Genomic DNA, 10,001 nt, shown 5'->3' with positions numbered 1-10,001 from the left:
TGATATCACAGGCAACTACCTTTTATTCTGCCTTTTAAATAAAGCAGTGGCTTTGGGGAACTACTCACTAATGTTGATTTTAGTGAATAGTGCCTTGCTATAGGTTTGCAATTGCAGAAGAAATTTCTAGGGGAGGAAAATTATTCCAGCCAGAGATTTCATGGTTATTGCACTGAACTTTAGATATCATTACTGCTATAGTGGTAGGCTATATCCATACTTCAGACGGCATTGTAGCATACTGGTACCTTAGACAGTTTAAATGATCTAGTTCAGGTGCTGGAAGCATCCTAAAAGCAGCTGCACAGAGCTCTTGCAGCTGCATGAATGTCTACTGATTTACCTTGCTGAGAAGACTTGATAATTGCCTCAAGCTGAGCTCTGCATTAGCATGGTTAGCCTGCCTGCTTTTATAAGTTAGGGTGAATAACTTCACAGTGCAGAGAGATACAGTGTAAAAGAAATCACCAAGGCTTGAAAGATATGAATATGGTCAATGGTCTCACTAGGAGGCATGTTTACTGACAGTTACAGCTCATCCATCACTCTAGTGGTGTCCAAAGCATATAACAGTATGCAATGCATAATTTTCCTCTGCATCATGACATCATGTAAAAATGCATGTGTTCTGCATTATTTCTGTCTTAAAACCACACCAGTCTGTTGTAACCTTAGTCTAGATTTCATCTTTTTCGACTCAATATGAATGGCAGGAATAGGGCTGCAGCAGAGGGTCTTTCAGGACTTGGCAGAAGCATTATGTTTAATTCCTGTTTTCTTCTTCTGTTTTGTCTGTAGCAGTACCTTTGATTTCCTTGATTTTTGCCATGGGAACTCTTTATCTGATTCTCAGTGCCATTTCAACATTGGTCTCAGGAAGTGCTTTCGCTGTCCAATAACATTTGTGTGACAGATGGTGCAAATGACCACCACATCGATGCTAGAATAGTGTGAAATGATATTGCTTACTGCTTGATGTTTCAACAGCTGGCAACAGTGGATGACTAGCAAGGATAAGTCTGGGGAAAAAAAAATAAAAATCTGTGTCCAGATTTCTCTGATTTTTGGAACTAAATTCTAAGTGTAGCTCCTCTTCACCCTTTTCTAAATGTCTAATTCTTATACGTTTCTTCTTGCCAATGCCCTTGAACTCTTAAGGACATTTATAAAGCAAATCTCTTTCCATTGGGTGCAGACCTCACCATCGTAGTCATTCTTTCTCCTTAACCAATCTATTATTTAAGCTCTTCTATTCTTTGTGGTACAGGCAGGTTTTCAGTGAATGGGTGCGGAATATATCATTCCATCCGGATGCCTCCAGGTCTCTCAGTAGGTGTTTGGGTTGCTAGCTGTTTTGGTCCACCAAGCATATCAAGAATTCACTTGTCTGGAACAATGAAGTCTAAATGAAAGAAAATGTAATCTTTATCATCTCTGATCTTCTTCCTAGTATGCACATCCTGACTCTCCCTGTTTTCAATCTCTGAACTAGAATTCAACATAAAAAATATGCAGACTTCCAGCTTCAAGAAGACTGGATTTTTCTTGTCAGGCTAAGCAATCATTTTCCTATTTCTATTTGTACTGCATGTCTCTACTCATTACATCTTCATCAAATTCCCTTCTCACTTGGCCCGCAACCCTGCTTGTTTACTGCTTGAAGCTCAACAATCCCAGTTTCCTGCTCCATCAAGTTTCAGACTGATGGTGTCTCAGGTCACTTTCTTCCCTAACTTCTATAAGACTCCTTTTTCCAAACTGTTGGTGAAAAGACTGATGCCAGGTCTTCTCCTGCCTCCTGAGTTTTCTACTAAGATGTATTATCTTTCTTTTTTTTTTTTAAATTTACAAGACATTGTTCTCTCTAAGACATACAAAAGTCTACAACACATAAAGTTTCATGCATGTGATAGAACTGGAGAGTTCCTTTTTACTCCAAAAGAAAGACAATGTCGTGCAAGAGCTTTCCCAATTACTGTCCAGTCTGTTGGTGAATATAGCTTTGAGCAGCAGTGTTGAAAAAAGGTAGAAACTTATTTTGCAAAATGAACCTTGGTTAATAAAGCAACAAACATTCAGCTTCTGTTATCCTGAAACCCAGGTGAAACTTCTGCTCAGTTGTATTCTGTCTTCTATGTTAGAGAGATCTGAGAATGCTTTGCAATGGTCTTGACAACTGCCTATTCTCAAATGTAGCTATGAGTAAAACCATCTAAAACACCTGCAAAAAGAGACAAGAAACTTAGCTACACTGAAAGATACCGTATATTCAGAATCATTCAGCAGATGTCCAAGACGTATACTCCTTCCCATCCATGCAACTAAAATTCTCTCTCAGCTGTCATTTTATGTTCCATTTAATGCAAAAAGCTTTTCTCTGAACAAGATTGGAGTTGTTCTACTGCTAACCATTCAGAATTTTGTCTGATCTCTGATTTGTCTCTTTGACCAGATGATTCATATCTCTGAATGCTTTTATCACTTTTTTCCTTTTACTGTAATATCAAACTTCCACAACTTGTCTTCAATTCCACTTCCCTTTTAAACTTTTCCTACAGTAAATGAGAAATAGCAGTTTCAGTTCTGACTTCTCCATGGTGACAGCTGTCATTGCCCTTTTCTTGTGCACTTGGTTTTGGTCACTCTTCTCTCTCTTACGCTGACACTCAGCATTTGGAAAATCAGCACCACAATATCTTTCTGCAAACTACCCATTTCATGAAGCCTATCTAAGGAACAATAACAAAGCCGAAAATGTGCAGCAATGACTACCTGTCATATCCATCACTCTGTAATTTACTTTGCCCTTTCTTTATGATCACCAATCCTCCTGCACATGTCTATCTCTTGGGATAAAATTCAAGCACAAACTCTCAGGCACTCTTTTTTTGTCCTGCATTTGTACAGTAGCTCAACAGTGGGACCATCATCCAAGATTAACTTACTTAAGTATTACAGAAATACAAACAATAGCTAATGGACACATCAGTTATTTTGAAAGGAAATATTTCAGCTTGGTTTGCATATTGTATATTAACACAAAAGCGTTTTGTTGGAACAAATTGAAACAGAACTGTTACTGTGATTTGGCAGAGTCACAGAAGGTAAACACTATTGTATTACATATTCAGCCTTAAATCATGAAACCACATTAACTGCATGGTAAAAGGCAAATGAAAAGTATTTGTTTAAAGTACACACCTAAGGGAAAACCCATATTATCTAATTTTAATACTTAAGAACACCTAGGTCACCTTCAGAAAGCTCCATTTATTGCACACTAAGGTTTAAATTCACATATTGAGGTCAACTAGATAAAATGTGTTGGTGTAGAAAAATATCTTGGTAAGATACAGAGTGCTGTACATTCATCTCTAAGGAGTTTGCCACATCCCTTCACCGCACACTCCTCTGTTATGTCCCATTGCTTCAAAAGACAGACACTCTGTAAAGTCTGCCCTTTCAGTAGATTCTGTTAAGATGGAAAAATTCATATCCTACTGATATGATACCAGGCCAAGTATTGGAAGTAGCAAGATTCCATATAGAATGAAGAAAAATAAAAAAGGAAAAAAGCTTTTAAAAAGAGATTTTACTTTGAAACTTTACTTTTTAAACAATCCACCTTTTCCTTGTCTTCATCCTAGAGGTAAAAAATATCTTGGTGAAATGTAAAATATTTTGACTATACTGTATGTTTTGAGAACAACAATTGCTATAACCTAAAATATGGAAATATTTTATAATTTATTTCCTCAGACTCTTAGTAGCTTTTTCAGTCCTTCACATTTTATTACTCCTTTAACAGGTAAGACAACAAAAAAAGTTTGGTCATCAGGAAAGGTTGTCAAATAGTAAACAAGAACCTCCATGACATAGGAAAGAGAGAAAGATATTCATGTTCTGTTCCAGGAATAATGATGCTGATGTTCACATATTTGCTTTTCTATTTTGTCTCTGCTTAACCTTCGCTCTCCCAAGAGCAAAGACACTTGCCACTGACAAATTATTCACATTGTGTCAAATGACACTAATCAAGTAATTTATTAGCATAAGTTTTCAACTGTTCCTCAGAACAACAGCACTAAATAGGCAATTAATTCTCAAGTCATGCTGTGGGTATTAATAGCAGTTGAAATGGAGAAGGACAGTGTAGCAGGAACAATTTGGTCAATTGGGTAAACAACATGTATAACCCCAAGTAACTTGATTTATTATTTATCTAGCATTCAGCTTGTTCTATGCAGTTCGTAGAAAAAAAAAAAAAAGGTTTACTTGCATGAGGATCAGCAAGGAAATACTACTCCAAGGGAAAGTGAGATTATAAAGATGTGTTATCTGAATAATAAAGAAGAGTTTAGTTTCCTTAGTACTGCTTCACTTGGTTTCAGACTGATATTAAGTGGCCAGATTTCCAGTATACTTCCTTATCATTCCCTATCTGCAAATCAGTGTCAACAATTCCACACTGACAGTCAGCCCCCTTCAAAAATTGGCTTTATGCTCTTACTATACTGTTTCTTTTGCAAGTTCTTTGTGCTGTTCACAGTGGTCGACAGCAAAAATCCTTGAAAATCATTCTGTGAGCATGTCTAAAACGAAGATTAAAGCACTATGTAGTATGAGTGAGGAAGCTACCACAAATGGCACACAAAAAAGAATCTGCCTACAAAATGCCTAACACATTTTTGGCCTGAAAAACACAACACATAATTTTGATTCCATTCATTTTCAGAATTATTGAAAAAGCTGATTAACAGTAGTCTGAAAAAACATAGTGCTGCTTCAGCCTTTGTTTATGCTACTAATTACTGGTATCTCAGCTATTCCAGGAACAAGTTTGTCAATCTCATATTTGAAACTGCATAAAAAATTTCATCAACCATCAAGTATAAAAAACTTTCTCTCTTCGGTTTCTTTTTCTCATATAAACAAATTGTAAGATTGGGTTTAGGTTCAACATTTGTCACAACTTTTGGAGGGACAAAACTATCATATGAAATGATATGAAAACTTATGCCTAAGTTAATGCATCTGTAACAGAAATTCAGCATGTTTTACCATTCATTGCCAGTAATACTTTGATTCAGTCCTATCCATCATTTTTTATTTCTATATGTACATTGTTTTAGACTTAGGTGTGGATCATATTTCCCACAAAATGCCATTCTTTGCAGCTGTCTATGAGCAAAGAACAACATGCAGTCAGACAAGTTTGTCACAGTTCCTATTGGCTCACCTTCTCCCATCTGGTTAAACTGAGTTTATGTGATTTAATGGTAATGAGATAGTCAGTGAGCATAGCAAATGAATGGATGTTCTGCTATCAAGTAAAGCTCTGGCCTTGTCACTTGCTCCTGCTTGGCAGAAATCAAGTTGAGAACAACACTTCCAAGCGCTAAACAAGTTTGATTCTACCTCATAATGTTTCACCTAAGTAAAAATAACTAATTTGCAATAAAAATATGAAGATATAACAGGAATCTTTACTTACCAGTATGTTGATCATACCATGTACTATTAATTGAACAGTCAGAAAGATCTGGCATTAGTCTGTATGTACGTTGTATTTTTATTAATATTACTTCTGTTTTACTTTTTACAAAATCCTCCCATACTTCTCTGCATTTGAGAAACACAACTGAAAGTAAAGTGTAGGTTACTTTTTTTCTTTTGATGAGCACATAAATTGCCTAGCTATCCATATGAACTCCTGGACTGCAAGCATACAGAGAGTTGTTACTGAGAATGTCACGGAAAATTAGGGGCTTCTCTATTGAATTATTTCCTCAGCTAGTTCTTCAGGTTAAGTACAATCATTTTGCTGAAAAAATTCTGGAGTTACTAGGTCTCTGCCAAGCTATGCATTTTAGTAGCATTCAGCTGTCTGAATTATGTTTGAAGCTCTGATATCTCTATGCTGATGAATATACTTTCTGCCATAAATTGAGAACAGCAGTAGTTAGGAAGTTGTGCTGTTCCCTTGTGAGATATCTTCATCCTGGCTGACAACTGTTCCTCTTTTCTTCTCCTCCTCCCAGGCTAGGAGGAAAATAGATGCTGAGAAAAGGTTGGGTTCATTCTGTTTCTGTCAGGCTGAACAAGTTACTTCTTCCTTCCCTCTTCACATTATATCCTCCCACTAACTGCTGTTCTGCTCATTTCCCTGGTTCCACAGATACTATTATTGACTAGAAGAAATCTGAAAAACCCAGGTGAGCAGCAGGCCAGATCTGCATTTATCACCTGTAGAGAAACTGTGCATCTTACTCCTCACTTCTGGCATCCTATTTTAAAACCAAGTACACTTTAATTGTTGTTAATTGAAATTACTTTGAGTATATTTCACACCAACATTTGCCTACTGCTGTGTTGATTGAACAGCTGAGCTGTAATTTTCATGGTTGGAGCTGGCCTTGGAAAGATAGCTATATCTGTGTATGGTGGCTACTGAGTCTGTGGTTTTATATATGTTTAAAATTCAGACAACATTTTGGGGTGCTATAATAACACTTTAAAAACACATCTGACATGATTACCTGGAGGCATGCCACGAAGCTGCAGTCAGTTCTCTGTACCATGCAGCATTTTCTTTCTGTCTACCTAGACACACATATTTGGGTATTTTCAAGATACAAGCGTCCAGTGAATACTTGGATGTACTCACAGTTGGTGGGAATTAGCTGATCATTCAGGAACCACTTTTCCTGGAGTCCCAAAAGCAAAAAAGACACAAATCCTTGAAGACTGAGCTGGCATTAATCTGCAGGATATCCACTGCGGCACTTGTCTCATTCCCCTGCGTCACAGTAGGAAAAAGCAGGCAAGGCAGATGTTACCAAAACATCTGTGGTAACAGGTGGGGTTTAATGGAAAAGAATTCGTAGCACTCTTCCCTCACACAGAGGCACGAGCTTAGTGGCAGTGTGGATAAGGGCAAGAACCTGAAATTATGATACTTTTCTTCTGATAAGCTAAAAAAAAATGTACATTCCAATGAAGCTGTCAGGGAAGCTGAAGAGGAGGAAGAGTCACAACAAGGAATACTAGGTTGTGTCTTATCCTTGGAAAATTTTGGAAAGATTTAGTCTGTTTAGGAATTTCACAGACTCATGAAGGTGCACATTAGACACCTACAATGGGGGAAATAAACCCCACTAGGGCTCCAGAGCCATTTCTTTCAAATATTTTCCCCACATTTTCTTATGCAACCATTCTTTCAAAAACAAAAGAACAAATTTCTGTGTATAGAAGTGTCTATTAAAATACTGATGGAAATTTCTAGTGCTAAGTATCCATAACACTAACTGTAGTTGATTCGTATGCCACAAGGGCTCAGGATCTATGAAAGATAGCTCCCTTCTGTTTTCAATACCTTTCCTAAATGTTTGGTGGGTTTTTTTAATAGATTTTTGGGGGGAGAGGAAGAAGAAGACTTATATTCTCTTAAGGGAAATAAGTAGACATAAAATACTGCAAAGCCTACCACAACAAAGTGTATATCACTTTTGTAGACAAGTAGGACCCCACTCTCACGTAAAAAGGATTTTAAAGTCATCCTTGAGAGGCAAATATCAATTGTCAGCATTTATGCTGACTTATTAGGCAATTTAGTCACAACAATTCATTATTCAAAAAAACCTAGACTAATTTCTCTCTTTCACGTTGTCTGGTGATCAGGAGATGTCTGCTAGAGGTGGTACTTGAGGCCTTCCCATGCAAGCAAGTCATTTTTAAAACCTGCAGTCCAGGGCATGCCACAGATTTTAACACCATTCCTCAATTAAAAAATAGAAGGAGCATCACTGGGCTCAGATTTTCTTTTAAAGTTATTATCTTTTGCATATATTCCTAGGGATAGGTTGTGACTTTTGCAGTTAGGAATGACTTAGGCAGGTGAGAATTGCCTCTTTCAGTGCTGACTTGTGAATAAAGCAATGCATAAATCATTATACTTCTTTCTGGGTTCACCTAGACAGCTCAGCAGACCAGCACATGGAGCCCTGTGATGTGACTCTGCATCAGCACTTGAGGTGCAACTCTTCAGCCTAGCCCACTCCAAGAAAATTATTAAGGGAGCTTTCCCAGTTGCCAGGCCTGCAGTTTTGCCTAGCCCTCACGTATATAATGAATTGGCGGATTAGTACTTGATCAATCACAGACCTTCCCTGTACGCTAAAATTTCTTTTAATGGAGTGGAATAAAAATATCTAACAAACAATACTTGGCAGCCCTTTAAAATAAATGGCAAAATTTTCTTCTGCATCATCCAGTGCAACAACATTATTCAAAATAAAAAGTCCTTGTTCAGCTTTTTTAATAAAAGATATCTTATTGAGACATTTAACCATCATAAATCTCCAAGGGGAACCTCTGCCTTCAGTTGTAGAATGTACAGAAGTAATTAGGCTGACATGTCCAAAGTGGATTTTTTGAGAACCTGGGATGGATAATGAACAAAGCAAAGAAATTTATTTTTTGGTTCTCATGTCTGCTCTGTGGAAGGATTTATCCATTTTCCAATATACATAAAGAACTTTCATTAATGTTACAGAAAATCCCTAATGTGTCTTGTCATCCTCATTCAGTCAAGATGAACACAGAATATAATCACACTTCTAGAATCAACCCGCCGTATTCTTCCCCTTTCTTCTCCCAGTTCCCAGTATTAAATCTCATGACAAAGGCAGAAACAGTAAACTTTAAAAAAAAATAATCAAACATCCAAGGTTCCATTCCACATGCAAGCACACAGATATCTAGTTCACTTTCCTTTTTTTTCCCTGTCATGCATGTATTCATCTCCAAAAACTTAGACTTTGACCTTCCATCCAGGACCTAAGTCTTAAGTTAATAATCCAAATCAACTTGCAAGTTCTAAAAAATAAAACCAAATCCTAGCTAACCCATCACCTTTTCCCCCAAAGATAGCCAGCCCCTACAGAGGCTATTTCATGCCACCACGGCTCGGGCTTCTCTCACTAGCAAAGTATGCTGGAGTGGGAGTCAGAGGAGGAAGCAACCAGGAGAAGACGCATCCTCCCCTCTCCCTTCTCAGGTGTTGCCATATGGTACAGCTTTGTGCCTGTGTATGTACATGCCTGTCATTCTCTGCTTTCTCCCATGGGCAATCGTTCATCATCCATCACTGCACTGTTTGGCGTGCTGCCAGTACAGTCTGCATCTCTCCAGGGGTTCGTTCTGCTTTGGTTATGCAAACCCCAACATCACTGGTTATTTCCTACAGCCCAATATGTTTCTCTGTGCAATTTAGCTTCATTAGAGTTACAGTACAACATGCAGAAAAAGATCATTTCTCTTTTAAAGTGTCTCTGCATAAAACATTACAAATTCAAATTAGGAGTTCATGGCTTAACAAGAGATAACCCTGGCCTTGCTCAGTGTAAGGTCAGCAAAGATTTTCCTCTACTGGTAAAAAGATGTTCAGTGAATAAAGATTTTAGAAACAATATCATTGTTTTAAAAGGGCAATGCAAATGGTTTCAGCATGTGCAGCGATATTACCTTGAAATCCAAACACCAAATTGAAAAATACTAAGTGTGCCAACATCAAAAAGAGTGGCTCACCAGGTAATAAGATAAAAGCAGTGTGAAAACTCAGGGAGGCATTTTGCAAATTGCATGTCTAGAATAATAATAAAAGTAGTAATAATGATATAGACAGTGCATATATTAACAGTTCTCTACATGTATACAAATCTATATATACACTTTTATATAACATGTATCTGTATTATATCTATGTAAAATTTATCACCCTTTATAGAAGGTTTTTGTATATACATTTATACGTATACATATATCAACATTTATATATGCATGCATGCATGTGCGTGTATAAACATTTATGAAAGCTTAATTATATATAGAGAGAGGAGTTATTTACTTGAAACTATATGCATTTTAGAGTTTTCTTTTACAAAAAGTAAATGATAGGGCAGTGATAGGTGTTGCAAACGGGAAAAGCTGGTTACCGTGAA

The sequence above is a fragment of the Haliaeetus albicilla genome, chromosome 3 (genome assembly GCF_947461875.1).
Source record: "Haliaeetus albicilla chromosome 3, bHalAlb1.1, whole genome shotgun sequence".
Lineage (NCBI taxonomy): Eukaryota > Metazoa > Chordata > Aves > Accipitriformes > Accipitridae > Haliaeetus > Haliaeetus albicilla.
The sequence above is the reverse complement of the archived record's forward strand: the minus strand, read 5'-3'. Positions refer to the sequence as shown.